This window comes from Pongo abelii, chromosome 22 (genome assembly GCF_028885655.2).
Source record: "Pongo abelii isolate AG06213 chromosome 22, NHGRI_mPonAbe1-v2.0_pri, whole genome shotgun sequence".
In the NCBI taxonomy this organism is placed as follows: Eukaryota; Metazoa; Chordata; class Mammalia; order Primates; family Hominidae; genus Pongo; species Pongo abelii.
In genome coordinates, this window is record NC_072007.2 from 22,830,094 (window position 1) to 22,850,964 (window position 20,871).

Genomic DNA, 20,871 nt, shown 5'->3' on the forward strand with positions numbered 1-20,871 from the left:
GACAAATTTTTCTTCTTTAAAATAAATTTTATTTTATATATTTGAGGTTGACCACATGACCTTAAGGATACATATAAACAGTAAACTGGTTACTACAGTGAAGCAAATTAACATATCTACCATCTCACATAGTTACATTTTTTTTGTGTGTGACAGGAACAGCTAAAATCTACTTATTTAACAAAAATCCTAAAGACAATACATTTTTATTAACTATAGTCCTCATGACGTACATTAGATCTCTAACTTGATCATCCTATATGTCTGCTACTTTGTATTTTCTTAATATATGTCTCCCCATTTGCTATTGGTCATTTCCTATTTGTCTCATTTTTCAACTGGGTTGTTTTTCTGTTATTAAAAGAGTTCTTTACTGATTTTTGGACATTAACACTTTATCGGATATGTGATCTGCGAATATTTCTTCCAGTCTGTAGGTTCTCTTTTCATTTTGTTGGTTTTTTCCTTTGCTGTGCAGAAGCTTTTTAGTTTGATGCAGTCCTCCTTGTTTATGTTTCCATTTGTAGCCTGGCTTGTGGTGTGATATCCAAAAAATAATTGCTAAGGCCAATGTCAAGAGGCTTTCCCCTATGTTCTCCTCTAGGAGTTTTAAGGTTTCAGGTCTTATTTGGGTCTTGGGTTTTGTATCTGTTTGAGTTGATTTTTGTGTATGGTGTATGATCAGGGTCCATTTTTATTCTTTTGCACGTGAAAATCCAGTTTTCCCAGCACTATTATTGAAGAGACTATTTTTCTTTCCATTGTGTTGTCTTGTTTGCCCTTGTCAAAAATTAGTTGACAGTATATGTTTGGATTTATTTCAAAGGTCTCTGTTCTGTTCCATTGGTTTATATTTTTTGTTTTTATGCCAGTATCATACTGTTTTGATTACTATAGCTTTGTAACACAATTTTAAATCAAGAGGTGTGATGCCTCCAACTTTGTCTTTCACAGTAACCTGTTGGCTGTTTGGGGTTTTTTGTGGTTCCATACGAGTTTCAATATTTTTTTTTCTGTTTTTTTTTTTTTTTTTTTTTTTTTTTAAGATGAAGTCTCACTCTGTTGCCCAAGTTGGAATGCAGTGGCACAATCTCAGCTCACTGCAACCTCTGCTTCCCGGATTCAAGCAATTCTCCTGCCTCAGCCTCCTGAGTAGCTGGGACTATAGGCACGTGCCACTATATCCGGCTAATTTTTGTAGTTTTAGTAGAGACAGGGTTTCACTATGTTGGCCAGGCTGGTCTCCAAGTCCTGACCTCGAGATCCACCTGCCTCATTCTCCCAAAGTGCTGGGATTACAGGCGAACCACAACACCTGGCCAGGATTGTTTTTTTCTGTTCTGTGAAGAATGCCATCAGAACTTTGATGAGGATTGTGTTAAATCTGTATATTTGCTTTGGGTAGTGTGAACATTTTAACAATATTAATTCGTCTGATCCATAAACATAGGATATCTTTTCATTTGTTGATGTCTAAATTTCTTTCATCAATGTTTTATGGTTTTCAAGTGTACACATCTTCCATCTTATTGGTTAAATTCATTCCTAAGTATATGTTTTTCTTTGATGTTTTTGTAAATGAGATTGTTTTCTTGATTTCTTTTTCAGCTACGTTATTTGTATATAGAAATGCAACTGATTTTTATATGTTGAGTTTATACTTTGCAGCTTAACTGAATTGATTTAGTAGTTCTCAGAGTTTTTTGTGGAATGTTTGGAGTTTTTTACATAAAGGGTCTTGTCATCTGCAAATAGAGATAATTTTACTTCTTTAATTTAGTTGCTTTTTTTTCCTCATCAGATTGCTCTTGCAAGTACTATGTTGAATAAAAGTGCTCCATGGGTTTCTCATAAATGGTCTTTATTATGTTCAGGAACTTTCCTTCTATACATAAACTATTAAGAGGTTTTATCAAGAAAGGTTGCTAAACTTTGTTAAGTGCTTTTTCTGCATCAATTCAGGTGACCATGTGGTTTTATCTTTCATTTTGTTAATGTGATATATCACATTGATTGATTTACATATGTTAAACCAGCCTTGCATGCCAGAGATAATTCCCACTTAATCATGATGTATATAATCTTTTTGATGTGTTGTTGAATTCTACTTCCTAAATTTTTTTTCCTCATCAGCCATTTATATATATATATATAAAATTACACTTTAAGTTCTAGGGTACATGTGCACAACATGCAGGTTTGTTACATATGTATACATGTGCCATGTTGGTGTGCTGCACCCATTAACTTGTCATTTACATTAGGTATATCTCATAATGTTATCCCTCCCCCCTCGCCCCACCCCACAACAGACCCAATGTGTGACGTTCCCCTTCCTGTGTCCAAGTGTTCTCTTTGTTCAATTCCCACCTATGAGTGAGAACATGTGGTGTTTGGTTTTTTGTCCTTGCGATAGTTTGCTGAGAATGACAGTTTCCAGCTTCATCCATGTCCCTACAAAGGACATGATCTCATCCATTTTATGGCTGCATAGTATTCCATGGTGTATATGTGCCACATTTTCTTAATCCAGTCTATCATTGTTGGACATCTGGGTTGGTTCCAAGTCTTTGCTATTGTGAATAGTGCTGCAATAAACATATGCTTTACATATGTTTATAGCAGCATGATTTATAATCATATAAATGTAAAACATATGCTTTACAGCAGCATGATTTATAATCCTTTGGGTATATACCCAGTAATGGGATGGCTGGGTCAAATGGTATTTCTAGTTCTAGTTCCCTGAGGAATCGCCACACTGACTTCCACAATGGTTGAACTGGTTTACAGTCCCACCAACAGTGTAAAAGTGCTCCTATTTCTCCGCATCCTCTCCAGCACCTGTTGTTTCCTGACTTTTTAATGATTGCCATTCTGACTGGTGTGAGATGGTATCTCATTGTGGTTTTGATTTGCATTTCTCTGATGGCCAGTGATGATGAACATTTTTTCATGTGTCTTTTGGTTGCATAAATTTCTTCTTTTGAGAAGTGTCTGTTCATATCCTTCACCCACTTGTTGATGGGGTTGTTTGTTTTTTTCTGGTAAATTTGAGTTCATTGTAGATTCTGGATATTAGCCCTTTGTCAGATGAGTAGATTGCAAAAATTTCCTCCCATTCTGTAGGTTGCCTGTTCACTCTGATGGTAGTTTCTTTTGCTGTGCAGAAGCTCTTTAGTTTAATTAGATCCCATTTGTCAATTTTGGCTTTTGTTGCCATTGCTTTTGGTGTTTTTAGACATGAAGTCCTTGCCCATGCCTATTTCCTGAATGGTATTGCCTAGGTTTTCTTCTAGGGTTTTTATGGTTTTGGGTCTAACATTTAAGTCTTTAATCCATCTTGAATTAATTTTTGTATAAGGTGTAAGGAAGGGATCCAGTTTCAGCTTTCTACATATGGCTAGCTGGGCAATGTCAACTTTGTAAATTGAGACCTGTCTCAGATTTTGAGGGTTCACAAACTATACTCCAAGGATATAGTAACCAAAACATCATAGGTCTGGTACAAAAACCATGACACAAAAGCCAATGGAACAGATTAGAGAAGGTTGTAGGCTGCACTCCTTCAACCATCTGATCTTTGACAAAGTCTATAATTAGAAGCAATGGGAACGGACTCCCTATTCAATGAATGGTACTAGGATAACTGGTTAGCCATATTCAGAAGATTTAAAATGGACAACTTCCTTCCAACATATTAAAAAAAATCAACTTAAGATGGATTAAAGACCTAAATGTAAAACCTAAAACTATAAAAACCCTAGACAAAAGCCCAGAACATAATATTCTGGACATAGGCAATAACAACGATTTTATGATCAAGTTTCCAATAGCTATTGCAACAAAAACATAAATAGACAAGTGGTACCTAAGTATACTAAGGAGATTATGTTCATCAAAAGAAACTATGAGCAGAGTAAACAGACAACCTACAAAATGGGAGAAAATATTTGCAAACTATGGATCTGACAAAGGTCTCATATCCAGAACCTGTAAGGAACTTAAAAAAATTTTTAAGCAAAAACTAAACCTCATTGAAAAATGGGCAAAGGACAAGAACAGACACTTCTCAAAAAAGACATACATGCTGCCAACAAGAATATGAAAATATGCTCCATTTTAAAAATCACTAATCATTACAGAAATGCAAATTAAAACCACAACGAGATACCATTTCATACCAATCACAATGGCTACTAATAAAAAGTCTGAAAATAACAGATGTTGCTGAGGTTGCAGAGAAAAGGGAAATCTTATACACTTCCATTGGGAATGTAAATTAATTCAGCCGTTGTATAAAGCAGTGTGAAGATTTCTCAAAAAACTTAAACAGAACTACCATTTGGTGCAGCAATCTCATTGCTGGGTACATACACAAAGAAATATAAATTGTTCTACCAAATGACACATGTACTTGTATGATTATCACAGCACTATTCACAGTAGCAAAAACATGGAACCAACCTAGAGGCTCATCAGTGGTGGACTAGAAAAAAAAAAAAATGTGTACCACCTGACGTGGTTGCTCACGCCTGTATTCCCAGCACTTTGGGAGGCTGAGATGGGTGGATCATTTGATATTAGGAGTTTGAGAAAATCCTGGCCAACATGGTGAAACACCGTCTCTACTAAAAATACAAAAATTAGCCAGGCTTGGTGGTACATGCCTGTAGACCCAGCTACTTGGGAAGCTGAGGTGGCAGAATAGCTTGAACCTGGGAGGCGAAGGTTGCAGTGGGCCCAGATTATGCCACAGCACTCCAGCCTGGGTGTCAGAGTGAGAATCTATCTCAAAAAGAAAAAAAAATTGGTACATATACATCATGAAATACTGCGTAGCAACAAAAAAACAATAAATTTATGGCTTTTGCAACAAAATGGATGTAGCTGGAGGCTACATCCCACAAATTAAGCAGATTAACACAAAAACAGAAAAAGAAAGCATATATTATCACCTATAAATGAGAGATAAACATTGGTTCCACATAGTCCAAAACAGGGACCAATAGATACCAGGGCCTGTGTGAGGGTAGAGGGTGGAAAATCAGTGAAGATTGAAAAATTACTTATGCCTATCAGGTACTATGCTCACTACCTCAGTGACTAAATTATTTTTTCCACGAAACCCCAGCAACATGCAATTTACCTACATAACAAAGCTGCACGTGTACCCCCTGAACATAAAATATAAATTAAAAAAGAAAAAAATGAATATCAATAAGATACTTAGTAAACACACAAGTGTTTGGAAATCAAACAACAAACTTCTAAATAATTCACAAAGAAACATCAAAATAAAATTTAGAATATATTTTGAATTGAAAGATAAACATCTGAAGTGCTGAAAGAATAGAGATGGCTTTAGTCTCGAAACTTACATATAAAAACATTGAAATTTCAATCAGATGGTAATTGGTATGTGATTTGATAATCTACTTTAAAGTTTATACAAAACTGAGAACCCGGCTAGGTATGGTGGCTCACGCCTGTAATCCCAGGACTTTGGGAATCAGAGGTGGGTGCAACACGAGGTCAGGAGTTCAAGACCAGCCTGGCCAAGATGGTGAAACCCTGTCTCTACTAAAAATAAAAAAATTAGACAGGCGTGGTGATGGATGCCTGTAATCCTGGCTACTCAGGAGGCTGAGGCAGGAGAATCAATTGAACCAGGGAAGCAGAGGTTGCAGTGAGCCAAGATTGCACCACTGCACTCTAGCCTGGGTGAGAGAGCAAGGCTTCATCTCAAAAAGAAAAAAAAAAATTGAGAACCCAGATAAAAATAGCTAACTTTATTCTCCAAAAGAAAAAAGAATGACAGTGAGTAGAGGTCTGCTTCTATTGGCTATCAGATAATCTCATAACCCTGCAGTACTGTGATGGTAAAAGCACATCCACAGCAGTAGTGTGACAGTCAGGTATCAAATAGACAAGAACTTCAGAGAAGACAAATGTAATGTTTGAAATCAGTAGAAAGAAGTGTTGCTTTGAGAAAGTTGGTTATTATTTGGAATTTGAAGAAATAAACAATAAATTTCAAATAACTTAAAGAATGAAATAAAAAATAAAATTAATACTACAAAGAATTTTTTTTGTTTCTTTTTTTGTTATACTTTAAGTTTTAGGTTACATGTGCACAATGTGCAGGTTAGTTACATACGTGCACATGTGCCATTCAGGTGTGCTGCCCCCATTAACTCGTCATTTAGCATTAGGTATATCTCCTAATGCTATCCCTCCCCCCCTCCCCACCCCACAACAGTCCCCAGAGTGTGATGTTCCTCTTCCTGTGTCCATGTGTTCTCATTGTTCAATTCCCATCTATGAATGAGAACATGCGGTGTTTGGTTTTTTGTTCTTGCAATAGTTTACTGACAATGATGATTTCCAATTTCACCCATGTCCCTACAAAGGACATGAACTCATCATTTTTTATGGCTGCATAGTATTCCATGGTGTATATGTGCCACATTTTCTTAATCCAGTCTATCATTGTTGGACATTTGGCTTGGTTCCAAGTCTTTGCTATTGTGAATAATGCCACAATAAACATACGTGTGCATGTGTCTTTATAGCAGCATGATTTATAGTCCTTTGGGTATATACCCAGTAATGGGATGGCTGGGTCAAATGGTATTTCTAGTTCTAGATCCCTGAGGAATCGCCACACTGACTTCCACAAGGGTTGAACTAGTTTACAGTCCCACCAACAGTGTAAAAGTGTTCCTATTTCTCCACATCCTCTCCAGCACCTGTTGTTTCCTGACTTTTTAATGATGGCCATTCTAACTGGTGTGAGATGGTATCTCATTGTGGTTTTGATTTGCATTTCTCTGATGGCCAGTGATGATGAGCATTTTTTCATGTGTCTGTTGGCTGCATAAATGTCTTCTTTTGAGAAGTGTCTGTTCATATCCTTCGCCCACTTTTTGATGTGGTTGTTTGTTTTTTTCTTGTAAATTTGTTGGAGTTCACTGTAGATTCTGGATATTAGCCCTTTGTCAGATGAGTAGGTTGCAAAAATTTTCTCCCATTTTGTAGGTTGCCTGTTCACTCTGATGGTAGTTTCTTTTGTTGTGCAGAAGCTCTTTAGTTTAATTAGATCTCATTTGTCAATTTTGGCTTTTGTTGCCATTGCTTTTGGTGTTTTAGATATGAAGTCCTTGCCCATGCCTATGTCCTGAATGGTAATGCCTAGGTTTTCTTCTAGGGTTTTTATGGTTTTAGGTCTAACGTTTAAGTCTTTAATCCATCTTGAATTAATTTTTATATAAGGTGTAAGGAAGGGATCCAGTTTCAGCTTTCTACATATGGCTAGCCAGTTTTCCCAGCACCATTTATTAAATAGGGAATCCTTTCCCCGTTGCTTGTTTTTCTCAGGTTTGTCAAAGATCAGATAGTTGTAGATATGTGGCGTTATTTCTGAGGGCTCTGTTCTGTTCCATTGATCTATGTCTCTGTTTTGGTACCAGTACCATGCTGTTTTGGTTACTGCAGCCTGGTAGTATAGTTTGAAGTCAGGTAGCGTCATGCCTCCAGCTTTGTTCTTTTGGCTTAGGATTGACTTGGCAATGCGGGCTCTTTTTTGGTTCCATATGAACTTTAAAGTAGTTTTTTCCAATTCTGTGAAGAAAGTCATTGGTAGCTTGATGGGGATGGCATTGAATCTATAAATTACCTTTGGTAGTATGGCCATTTTCACGATATTGATTCTTCCTACCCATGAGCATGGAATGTTCTTCCATTTGTTTGTATCCTCTTTTATTTCATTGAGCAGTGGTTTGTAGTTCTCCTTGAAGAGGTCCTTCACGTCCCTTGTAAGTTGGATTCCTAAGTATTTTATTCTCTTTCAAGCGATTGTGAATGGGAGTTCACTCATGATTTGGCTCTCTGTTTCATGCCTTTTCCTCATGACATGAAATACAAATATCATGAAGTAAAAGACAGACAAATTTTACTAACTAAACAAACTCATTTTTAGCAAACAATTGATAAGTACCATTAAAAGACAAATAACAAATTAGAAGAAAATGTTTACATGGTATATATAACAAAAAAATGGATATTTAGAATGTATAGAGAGTATCAAATAATAAAGAACTTGCAAATCCCAGTGGGAAAATGAGCAAAGAATATAAAGAGGAATTGCACAGAAGAAAAAGTATGCATTATATATTAACAAATGAAAAGTTGCTTCATCTGTGTAATGGCCAAAATGTATGTTAAAATATAAGACAGCATTTCTCCCATCTCATTGGTAAAATAAAAAATATATATGCACTTCATAAATTCATATGTCACTTCAGCATTTTTACAGTTAATATCACTTTTGTTATTCTTAAAAAGTTGAAAAATTAAATGAGTTAAAAGCAGTATGAGAGAAATTATTGCAAATATGTGTATAATACTGTTAGGAGAAACCCAAGTAAGACCCTAGAGGCATAAGTTTAAAATGAAGACTAATCAGTTTATATATATAATAATTTAAAAATATTCTGTACATTATAAAACTCACAAAACAATTAAAAGGCAAAAAAATCAAGAAAAAATAATTTCAAAATAAATGCCACAACACAGCTTGCTGTGGTCAAGATTACTCTCCGTTCTACTGTGATGTCTAAATAGATTTTTGGGCATCTAGACTAATATTGGGTTTAGCCTTAGGTAATAAAGTTAATAGAAAGAATGTTTACTACCATACATAAATTCAAAAGACTTGTCAGTTTAGATTGTCAATTTAATGTTGAACAAAGTTGCTTGAAATTTTCAGATAAAATAACTTTAGGTAAGCTTAAGAAAAGTTTGATTGCATTTTGTTTATAGTCTTGTACTTCTATTTTCATTCTGATTTAGTAGGCTGCACACTTTTTAAAAAAAAAAATTTCAGGTGGATTGTGGCCATTCCTTTTCCTGTTAAGTCTTATTTGATTGTTCTTCCAGAACAAATATTAACATTTGCAGTGCTGCATCTGAATCAAGCAGTTTGGTTAGAGAAATTTAAACCTTTAAATCACAAAACAGCTTATTTTCAATTGTCATAGCTGACATTGAATCTATGCCTAATGGTGTAAGCAATGTGGATATTGGAATGTCTCTGAGTTTTATATTAATAAATTACTAGCTAAATAAGTGATATAATCATCTGTTGATATCTGAGATAAGAGTGAGTAAAAACCACATAAAAATCTTCCATAAAACTAAACTTATCTTGGAATTCTTTGTAAAATAAATTCTGTGAGACGGAACTTTGGAAAGTTTTCTGTAATTTCTTGAAATCAAATTTAACAGTGCATGGTAGTCTGACCATTCTGCATTCTCCTTTCTGTACAAAAAACATCACTATTTCAAGGCCAGAGAGCCCCCTTTACATGGCTTGTTAAAATCCAGCATGATTGAAGATACCGATGGATTTTGGGTATTTGAAGAGAATTCCTCTGGTGGCTAAAATGCTTTGAAGATTATTTGTGCAGCAGTCATTCAAGATTAAAGGCTCCCTAGTTAATTGTCCAGTGAGATCACAGTTCCTGTGATAGTGGCAGAAGATGTCCAAAAAGGAGTTAGCAGCAGCCTAGTTGGCTTTTGTTGCATTTGGAATGTTTAAGCAAAATTAGGAAAATAATCTGAGTAAATCCACATTTGCCATCTCAACTTCCAAAGATTGGTCATCAAACAGTGTGTTTCTGTCTTTCTATCTTGGCTGTCACCTTTACTACACTGTAGGGGTCTGAGGTTTGTAGAGTGGCTATTGCAGAGTTCTGGTTGTCCTTGTGAGGTCTGATATGATAAACTGTTTCAAAGAAAGTATGCCTGATTACAGAAATGAGTATTGTCCCCTGACAATCCACATAGAATTCTGGGGCATTCTTCTCTTTACATTTAATAATAGCTTCTGCTAAACTTGTAATGTTCTGTGGGATTGTATCACTTCTTCACCTTCTTGTTAACTTCCCACCTTCTTGCTCAGAGCTCCAATGGGCTCAGAGCAATGTTTGGAGTGCCAATCACCCTGAGCTCAAGCTTGCTCTGAGCATCATCTTCTCTGAGCTCCATCTTACACTGAGAAGCACCTGCTGCAAGCTCCATCTTGCTCGGAGCTCCTTCTTGCTCCAAGCTCTATCTACTCCAAGCTCCATCTTGCTCAGACCTCCATCTGCTCCAAGGTCCATCTTGCTCGAAGTGCCAGTCGCTCCAAGCACTATCTTGCTGTGAGCAACATCTGAATAGACATTCATCTTACTCAGAGCTCCATCTAGACAGAGATCCATCTACTCTGAGCTCCATCTTGCCGGGAGTTCCAATCACTCCAAGCCCCATCTTGCTGGGAGCTCCAATCACTTCTAGCTCCATTTTGCTCTGAGCACCATGTGTTCGGAGCTCATCTTACTCTGAGCTACATGTGCTCTGAGCTCCACCTTGCTTGGAGCTGTAATCATTGTGGGCTCCATTTTGCTCTGAGCTCCAGCTAAAACCAAGCAACATCTCCTCCAAACTCCACCTTGCTTAGAGCTCCTTTTTTGCTCAGGGCTCTATCTGCTCTGAGCTGCATCTTGCTCAGAGCTCTAATCGCTCAGAGCAATTTTCAGAGTGCCAATCACTCTGAGCTCCCTCTTGCTCTGAGCACCATCTGCTCTGAGCTCCATCTTACACCAGCAACATCTGCTCCAAGTTCCATTTTGTTTGGAGCTCCTTTTTGCTCAGAGATCTATCTGATCTGAGCTCCATCTGGTTCAGAGATCCAATCACTCCAAGCTCCATCTTGCTCTGAGCACCATCTGCTTGAAGCTCCATCTGCTCCAAGCTCCATCTTGCTTAGAGCTCCCATCACTCTGAGCTCCATTTTGCTCAGAGCTCCATTTACTCAGAGCTCCATTTGCTCCCAGCTCCATCTTTCTCAGAGATCCAATCACCCCAAACTCCATCTTGCTCTGAGCACCCTCTGCTCAGAGCTCCATATGCTCGGAGCTGCATCTTCTAGCTCCATCTTGCTGATATCTCCAATCACTTCCAGCTCCATTTTGCTCTGAGCATCATGTGCTCGAAGCTCCATCTTACTGTAAGCAGCATGTTCTCAGAGCTCCATCTTGCTCTGAGCTCCATCTGAAACTGAGCAACATTTGCTCCAAGCTCCATCTTGCTTAGAGCTCCTTCTTGCTCAGAACTTCATTTGCTCCGAGCTCCATCTGCTCTGTGCTCCATCTTGCTGAGAGCTCCAATTACTTCCAGCTTCATTTTGCTCTGAACACCATCTGCTCAAGCTACATCTTACTGTGAGCAACATGTTTTCTGAGCTGCATCTTGCTCAGAGCTGCATCTGCTCCAAGCCCCATTGTGCTCGAAGCTCTAATCACTACGAGGCTGATCTTGCTTTGATCACCATCTGCTCAGAGCTCCAATCCTCCAGAGCAAAGTTTTTAAGTTCCAATCATTTCAAGCTCCATGTTGTTATGAGCATCTGCTCTGAGCTCTATCTTACACCGAGCAACATCTGCTCCAAGTTCCATCTTGCTTGGAGCTCCTTTTTGTTCAGAGCTCTATCTGCTCCAAGCTCAATCTTCCCTGAGCTCCATCTTGCTTGGAGCTCTAATCACTCTGAGCTCCATCATGCTCTGAGCACCATCTGCTCTGAGCTCCATCTGAAACTGAGCAACATCTGCACCAAGCTCCATCTTGCTTAGATCTCCTTATTGCTCAGAGTTTCATCTGCTCTGAGCACCATCTTGTTCAGAGCTCCATCTTGCTCAGAGTTCCAACTGCTCAGAGCAATGTTCAGAGTTCCAATGACCCCAAGCTTTATTTTGCTCTGAGCTCCATCTTACACAGAGGAACATCGGCTCCAAGCTCCATCTTGCTTGGAGCTCCTTCTTGTCTGAGCTATATTTGCTCTGAGCTGGACACTCCGTGCTCCATGTTGCTCTGAGTTCCATCTGCTCAGAGCTCCATCTGCTCCAAGCTCCATCTTGCTCAGAGCTTCAATCACTCCAAGCTCCATCTTGCTCTGCGCACCATCTGCTCTGCGCTTCACCTTGCTCAGAGCCCCAGTCACTCCCAGCTCCATCTTGCTCTGAGTACCATCTGCTCTGAGCTCCATTTTGCTCGGAGCTCCATCTTGCTCTGAGACCATAGGCTTGGAGCTCCACCATACTCTGAGCAACATCTGCTCTGAGCTTCATATTAATTGGAGCTCCATCTCACCTGGAGCTCCATCTGCTCTGAGCTCCATCAAGCTTGGAGCTCATCTTGCTCAGAGGTCCATCTTGCTTTGAGCACCATCTGCTCCATGTATGTTTATAGCAGCACTATTCACAATGGCAAAGACTTGGAACCAACCCACATGCCCATCAATGATAGACTGGAAAAAGAAAATGTACTACATATATGTCATGGAATACTACACAGCCATAAAAAGGTAAGAGAATAAGTCCTCTTCAGGGACAGGGATGAAGCTAGAAGCCATCATCCTCAGCAAGCTAACACAGGAACAGAAAACCAAACACTGCATGTTCTCACTCATAAGTGGGAGGTGAACAATGAGAACACATTTTAATACTATTAAGCCCTCTGAAAATGGTCTCTGTTTCTCTTAACAAAGGATATTTATACTTTGTAATTTTTTTCTCTCTAAAGGATTGTGGCTTCTTCTGTCTGTGCCAATCTAGGATACAGGTTGACTACATCACTTTGAAATGACCCACCCCATGTCCACACAAGGTTGGTCCCTCCTGTAAACTGTTTGTTCACAGACTGTTACCACCTGTGGGTCATTTGACGGGAGGTGACCTCCCATAGCAATGCACCAGGCAAATCACCAACTGAAAGAATCACTGAAACAACATGTGTCTGCTTATTTCAAAGAATGAATAGGAGTCAGTTGAAGGTGATTAAGTCAGCAGCATCTTAAGGTGATGTCAGTAACATCTTAGATGACCAAGAATAATCCTGTGGGCCCCAAGAACATATGACAATATGGACTATGCCAGCAAAAATCTCACCCATCAGACAACAGCAAATGACACTGTAGCTCAAATGTTAAATGTCCTCTCTTGATGTGTGAAAGCACATGACCAGCAGGAGGCAAAAACATCAGGGAGACAAAGGCTTTGTTGCTTATCTGCGGATTTCAGTCTCCAGTGAGACACTCAGAGCCTACATCTCCTCTGTTACCACTGCTGTTTTTATTGCACAGAACATTTCCATATATGTTTCATTCTACAAGAAACGTTTTGACAAACATACATCTGATAAAAGGCTGTCTTCAAAATGTCTAAGCAACTAACACTACTTACTAGCAAAAACACAAAAGAGAAACTAATAACCAAACAAAACCTAACCAAACAAAACCTGAATAGACATTTCTACAAAAAAGACATAACATTGAAAACAAGTTTTAAAAACTTGAAAAACATCACAAACCATGAGAAAGATATAAATCAAAACAATACACATATCATCTCACTGTAATTCAAATGGATGTTATCAAAGTGATAAAATATATTAAAAGAGACACAAATGCTGGTGGAAATTTCCAGAGAAGAACTCATTTGGTAAGAATGTTAATTAGTATACAGCCGGGCACGGTGGCTCACGCCTGTAATCCCAGCACTTTGGGAGGCCGAGGCCGGCAGATCACGAGGTCAGGAGATCAAGACCACCCTGGCTAACACGGTGAAACCCCATCTCTACTAAAAATACAAAAAATTAGCCGGGCATGGTGGCAGGTGCCTGTAATCCCAGCTACTCAGGAGGCTGAGGCAGGAGAATGGCGTGAACCCAGGAAGCGGAGCTTGCAGTGAGCCAAGATTGTGCCACTGCACTCCAGCCTAGGCAACAGAGCGAGACTCCATCCAAAAAAAAAAAAGAACGTTAGTTAGTATACATACTACAGAAACCAGTGGGAGGTTCCTCCAAAAATTAAACCTACAACTACCACTTCATCTAACAATTCTACTACTAAGTATACTTTCAGTGCAAAAGAAATCAGTTTACGCAAGAGGTATCAGCCATCCTATGTGGACTGCAGCACTATTCACAATCACCAAGATAAGGAATAAACTTACCTGCCCATCCACAGATGAAGGGATAAAGTAACTGTGGTGGATGTACACAAACAGAATAGTCTTCAGCCAGAAAATCAAAATGAAATTTCATCATTTGGAACCATACTGTTGAACCTGGAGGACAGCATGGTAAATGACCTAAACCATGTAGAGAAAAAAAAAAACATTGCCACATCTCACTCATGTAGAACCCAAAATAAAAGGCTTCATTGCAATAGATCTAGAGAGCACAACAGTGGTTTCCAGAGATTGGAGGGAAGCAGGGGCATGGGCAGGGATCAGAAATAGGTACAAAATTACACTTAGATGAGAGGAATGAATCGTTCCTCTGTGTTCCACAGCCCAGTGACCAGAGGTTAACAAAACATCACACCTTTTTCACAAAATCTGGAAAAGAAGATTCCAAATGTTTTCATCACAAAGAAATTAACAACTGTTTGTGATAACAGAGACTCTAAATATCTTGATTTTAACATTCTTCTGTGTCTGCATTAACCACAATGCCCCACTCTAACTCCCCCCATTGTATACCTTTACTATATGGCCAACCTTTTAAAAAATATGCAAATACACAATGCTAAAATTCATGCATACCACAAAACACCCTGAATTTCTAAAGCAATCCTGAGAAGTCTAAACTACATTGGTTGTGTCACACTTCCCGATTTTAAATTTCATTGAAAAGCTAGAGACCCCATTTCACACAGAGCAGTGGAACAGATTAGAGGACCCAGATGTAAATCCGCACCCCTAACACCATCTGATCTTCAAAAAAATCCACAAAAATAAGCTTTGGAGAAAGGACTCCCTCCTCTCAATAGATGGTGCCAGGATAAACTGCTAGCCAGTTGCAGAAGAAAAACAGTGGGCCCCTGTGTCTCACCCTGTACAGAAATTAACTCAAGATGAATGAAAGATGTAAATGCAAGACCTCAAACTATGAAAAGCCTGCAAGAGAACTTGGAAATACCCTTGTTGACAGAGGATTTGGCAGAGCATGGCTATGCCTAAGTCCCCAAAAGCAAGTGCAATTAAAACAATTACTGACAAGTGGGGCCTAATATACAAAAGAGCTGCTGCACAGCAGAAGCAATTACCAACACATTAAACAGATAGCCTACACAATGGGAGAAAATGTTCCCACATACGCATCTGATGAAGTCTAATATCCACGATCTACCTCAAATACATTAAGCAAATAAATCAGAAAAACAAAAACTCAATGAAGAAAGGGTAAGGGGCATGAAAACATGCATCTCAAAAGAAGGTTTACAGCAACCAACAGACAAGACAACGTTTCTTTACCTCAGGAATCATCAGAGAAATGCAAAGCAAAAGGCCCATGAGATAGTACTTCACACATTCTGATGAATGACAATTATGACACAGTCCACAAGAATAAACACCAGCAAGGCAGAGGAGGAGGGATGCTGGTCTGCTGTTGGTGGAAATGCAAACTAGTTCGGACATCATGGAGAGCAACGTGGGGATTTCTCAAATAACTTTCTTGACATCACTAAACCTCACAAAAAAATGTCCATGAAAACCACACTAAGATTCCATCTCATTCCACTCAGAATGAGTACTACTAAAAACAAAACACAAATTTTTGAAGGTGACATCCAGTGTAGACTTACAGAAAGGTAACCTCTTAAACACTATTGGTGAGGATGTAAATTAGTATATATACTATGAAAAACAGCTAGAGATTTCTGAAAAAATTCACAGTACAACTACCATGTCAGCTAACAGCCCCACCACTGGTTCCACATTTAAAGCAGTTGAAGTCCCTAGGTTGAAGAGAGCTATCTGCCTTCCCATGGGTACTAAAGCACTCTTAACTGTGGCCAAGGTAGAGAACCAACCTACCTGTTCAAACACAGCTGCAGGGATGAGGAAACTGCTGTACAGATACACCACGGAATATGTTTCAGCCATAAACCTTTGGGAAATCCTGCCACATGAAGAAACCTGAAGCCACATGAAGAAACCTGAAGAACATGAGGTCCAAAGAATAAGCCTGTTAGAGAAAGTCCCATGCCACATGATCTCAGGCATGTAGACTGAAGAAAGCTTTATCTTCTAAAAGTCGAAAGTTCAATAAGGCTTACCAGAGGCTGCTGGGGAAGTGGAGGCGGTCTCAGAAGGAATCAGTGATGGGTACAAAGTTACTCTCAGATGAGACTGATCATTCTGGTCTTTTATTCCACAGCAGGGTGACTAGCCTTAACACAAATGTATCATATGTTTCAAAGTAGCTAGAAGGAAAGATTCTGAATGTTGTTACCACTCAAAAATAATAACTATATGAGATGAAGAGATGCCAAATAACCTGATTTTATCATTACTCAACATATACATGTATCAAAATCTTCCTCGTACCTTCTAATTGTATACATTTAGTATATGACAAATAGTGTTTTAAGAAATATAAAGGAACAATGCCAAAATTTATGTGGAAATGTGAAACACCCTGAATTTCCAAAGCTATTCTGAGAAATACAAACCCTATGGGATGCATCACATTCCCTGAGTTCTAATTAAATGAAAATCTGTAGTTAACAAACCCAAATGTTACTGGCATACACAGAGAAACACAGACCAGTGAGCAAAATGAATGTGCTCAATAATAAACAAAAATTTATATGGAATGAACACATTTTTCAAAACACCACCAAAATGACACAACGGGGAAGATTTCCAAAACTAGATATCCATATGCGAAAGAATAATACAGGACTCTTACGGTACTCAATACACAATAATCAACCCAAAATGATTGAAGATTATACACAAAACTTGCAACCATAAAGCTCCTATAAAGACAACCTCGGGTGTGCGTATATTTAGGGCAACTTAGATGTATGCTCAGGGTTCGCAAAAAGTAAACAAAAATACAAGGGAAAAAATTATTGACAATGAACTGCTTTGGTAGTGATTTGTGATTTTGTTTTTTCTTGATGAGTAACCAACAGCACAGCCACCAAGAAATTATACACATGTGGGACCACGTCAAGCTGAAGCGTTTGTTCCCAACAAAGTAAACAATAAACAAAATAAAAAGGGGCACACTAAAAATTACAAGTTTGGGATAAGGGATTATTTTTGAAAAGGTACAAGCCAGTCATACTACCAACTGGCAAAAAAATAACAAAACAACAGAACAATTGCCAGACAAAAACTGGGCAAATAACCGGATTAGATATTTTTCCAAAGAAGACAGGAAACGGACCCAATGTCTACAAAAACGTGGTTAACATTACTACTCATAAGAAAAATGCAGATCAAAACCACACTCAGATCTTATCTCACTCCAACAGAATGAACATTACAAAAAGATCAAAATATTTAAAAAGACAATTCCTGGTATGAATTTCCAGAAAGGGGAACTGTTTGTGGAAACATAAATTAGTATTAACACTATAAAAAACAGTTAGAGGTCTTGCAAAGAATAGGAAAAAAAGAAATACCATACCATCTAGCAGTCCCATTACTGGGTATAAATTCAACCTACCTGTTCATCCACAGAAAAAGAGATCAAGGAACTCTCATATACATGCACTAGGAAATATTCTCCAGCCATCAAAATAATGAAACAGTGTCATTTAGAGCAACGCAGATGAACCTGGAAAACATTATGTTAAATGTAATGAGCTAGGCCTAGAAAGACAAACACTGCATGATACCACTCATGTGAAATCTTAAGATTTTTATCTTAATGATGTAGAAGCACAATATTGGTTACTAGAGTTTGGGAGATAGAGGGGGAATGGGGAAGGATTGATTATGGAAACAAAGTTATCTTAACATTAAAGGAATAAATCTGAGGTTCTCCTCCTCAGCCTGGTGACTAGAGTTAACAATATCATATTTTTCTAGAGCAAGAAGGGAGAATTTTGAATGTTCTCCCCACACACACACACAAAAAAAAATACCTGGACGAGCAAATAGAGATCCTAAGTACCCTGATTTGATCATTACCCAATCTATATGTATGAAAACGTACCCCTAATTATGGACCTTTATGTTGTGAAAAAAAGTTAACAGAAATAAATACGTATTGCTAAAAATCACAGGGAACCACAAAAGCAATGAATATCTAAAGGAATCCCGAGAAATACAAAGACCTACAATCCTCAATATCAAATTACACTGCCAAGTTGTAGTTATACAGCTGATATATGATACTTGCATAAACTATGGACAAGAACAGGGAGGACAAAAACATGATCAACACAAATATGGACACAATCAACTGACTTTGATAAAGAACACTGCAATGTGGAAGGCAGAGAATGAATACCTTTGAGAAAAATGATATCCAGATGCAGAAGCGAGAAATAGGACCTTATTTTACATGATGTATGAAAATGAACATCCCCTCCCCCAAATTGAAGGCAAAACAAAAGACCATAAACCACAAAATGTTTTTAACTAAAACACAGGATGAGCATACATTTTGGGACATTTGAATCTCTGCTCACCTTTGCAAAGAGGAAAATAAACAAACACCCTGGAAGAAAAACCTCACTGACAATTAAATGCTTTGTCACTGATACATATTGTCTTATATGGGTGACGAAAATTACATGCATGAAACGCAAAAATAAATATATGGGACTACATGAACATGAAAAGTTTCTGCACATCAAAGAAAACTACTTTCCAAATAAAAAAGCATCCTATAGATTAGGCAAAAATTTCAGGCAATCACGTAATTCACGAGGAGTTGTCACCTAACATGTACACAAAAAACACTACAAAGTAGCAAAAGCATCCAATCTAATATTTTGCAAAGAACCCGAACACACAATTCTGCACAGCCATAAAATCGAACAACAAATAAGAGATAAGGTCCTCAAAATAAACTATTCATTAGAAAACTGTAATTCAAAACCACACACAGATAATCTTACACTTATTGAATATTCCTAAATTTTTTTAAAAAAATAGGAGGGGCTGTAATCTCTGCACTTTGCGAGGCTGAGACAGGTGGGTCACCTGAGGTCAGGAGTTTGAAACCAGCCTGACCAATATCGTGAAACCCCATCGCTACTAAAAATACAAAAATTAGCTGGGCATGGTGGTGGGCACCTGTAGTCCCAGCTACTCTGGAGGCTGAGAGAGGAGACTTGCTTAAAACCAGGCAGAGGTTGTAGTCGGCCGAGATGGCGCCACTGCACTCCAGCCTGTAAGACAGAGCAAGACTCTGACTCAAAACAAAAACAAAAACAAAACAAACACCAAACCAAAAATAATAAGAATGCGGCTGTGGTTCTGGAGAAAGGGAAACTCATATCCTGTAGGTGGAAATGAAAATTAAGATACACACCATGGAAAACAGCTAAATAGCTGGAGACTCCTCAAAGAACTGAAAATACAGATGTCCCCTGCTCTAGCGAGGTCTCTTTTTAAAGGTGCAGAGGCATCAAAAATAATCCTAGACTCCAGCTCAGAGGCCCCTGGGGCTCGGAGGGAACCAGGTCCCGCGTTTCACCGCTAGCTGTGGGCCAGGGCGCTCCTATACGCTGGACACGGGTCGGACATTGGCATAGCCTTCCCGGGGTGCAGATGCTGCAGCAGCCAGGACCCCACAACCGCCCCCACGCAGAGGACTCGGGCCCAGATGCCCAGGAAGAAGTGAGGGCACGAAAACAAGGAGAGGCAGGGAAGGAGCAGGGAGGGTTCCCGGTGGGGTCCACGCCCCCGCCACTTACCGCGGAGACCTGCCTCCTACTCCACCATCACATGGAACCCACCACCGCTTCTCCGAAGCTCGCTCTGACCACGCCGCTGCTGCTACCGGAGCCTCGCAAGAAGTGCAGTCTCAGCTTCCCTAGGGACACGCATGCTGGCAGCATCCCTCGTGCCAGGTTGAAGCTCCACCCCCTCTTAAAGGGACCGCGGCTCGGACTTGCCAGAAGCAGCTTTGGGTTGCGGAACAGGCTGAGCCTCTGCCCAGCCCCAGGGGACGACGAAAGGCCCCTGGTCTCTCATCCTCCCCAGCTTTCGGGCCCTAGAAGTCGCAGGAGCGCTCCCTGTGACCCCCTCCCCGAGATCGGCTCCCTTTGCCTAGGGAGCGCCCGGGACCTGCCCCTGCCCGCCTCTGGACCTCACCTTCACCATCTGCAAAGGAAGCAGCCTCGCTAGAGCTCTGGAGTCCCTCAAGCTCGGCGTCTCAGGATCCAGGGTGGGCTCCCCTGCCTCTCTGCAGAGGGGGCCCAGAGAACCACAGAAACCTGGGGGCTGGAGGGAAAATCCGGAGGGCAGCAGGGCCTCCCCGGCCTCACTGTCCGCATCTGTCCTGTGGGAGCCCGGGGGCCTCGCTATGGCCCAGACACCCACAGCCTCACCAGGGCTGCCTGGGTCGCCAGGCCCCCCAGGAGGTCTGCAGGGGCCCTGGGGTCCAGCGCTGCCCCCACCTCAACTCCATCCTGCGTCAGGGCCCGTGAGGGGCCCTGTGGAGTGGACCCAGGCCCGCCCATTCCCAGGGAGAGGCTATTAATTATTTCCTCAATTTCAGCACCTGTTATTGGTCTATTCAGAGATCCAGCTTCTTCCTGATTTAGTCTTGGGAGAGTGTATTTGTCGAGGAATTTATCCATTTCTTCTAGATTTTATAGTTTATTTGCATAGAGGTGTTTATAGTATTCTCTGATGGTAGTTTGTATTTCTGTGGGATCGGTGTGATATCCCTTTTATCACTTTTTATTGCCGTCTATTTGATTCTTCTCTCATTTCTTCTTTATTAATCTTGCTAGCGGTCTATCAATTTTGTTGATCTTTTCAAAAAACCAGCTCCTGGATTCATTGATTT

General features: G+C 39.7%; 1 long non-coding RNA gene across 7 annotated transcripts in view; it reads right to left on the reverse strand.

Moving 5' to 3' along the window:
• LOC112130491 (uncharacterized) overlaps window positions 1-19,942 on the reverse strand; it is a 34,394-nt gene extending 14,452 nt beyond the window's left edge. For 3 of the 7 annotated variants that reach the window (XR_010138852.1, XR_010138854.1, XR_010138858.1), the window contains exons 1-5: window positions 19,772-19,942; window positions 17,569-17,679; window positions 16,166-16,312; window positions 15,924-16,045; window positions 14,055-14,192 (exon numbers count right to left, since the gene is read on the reverse strand). This is a non-coding gene — a long non-coding RNA (uncharacterized LOC112130491). Of the gene's footprint in view, window positions 1-6; window positions 1,746-14,054; window positions 14,193-15,923; window positions 16,046-16,165; window positions 16,313-17,568; window positions 17,680-19,771 lie in introns of those variants that run through there. The other 4 variants (XR_010138857.1, XR_010138856.1, XR_010138853.1 and 1 more) reach the window with 3 other exon arrangements.
• Between the last annotated feature and the right edge of the window lie 929 nt (window positions 19,943-20,871).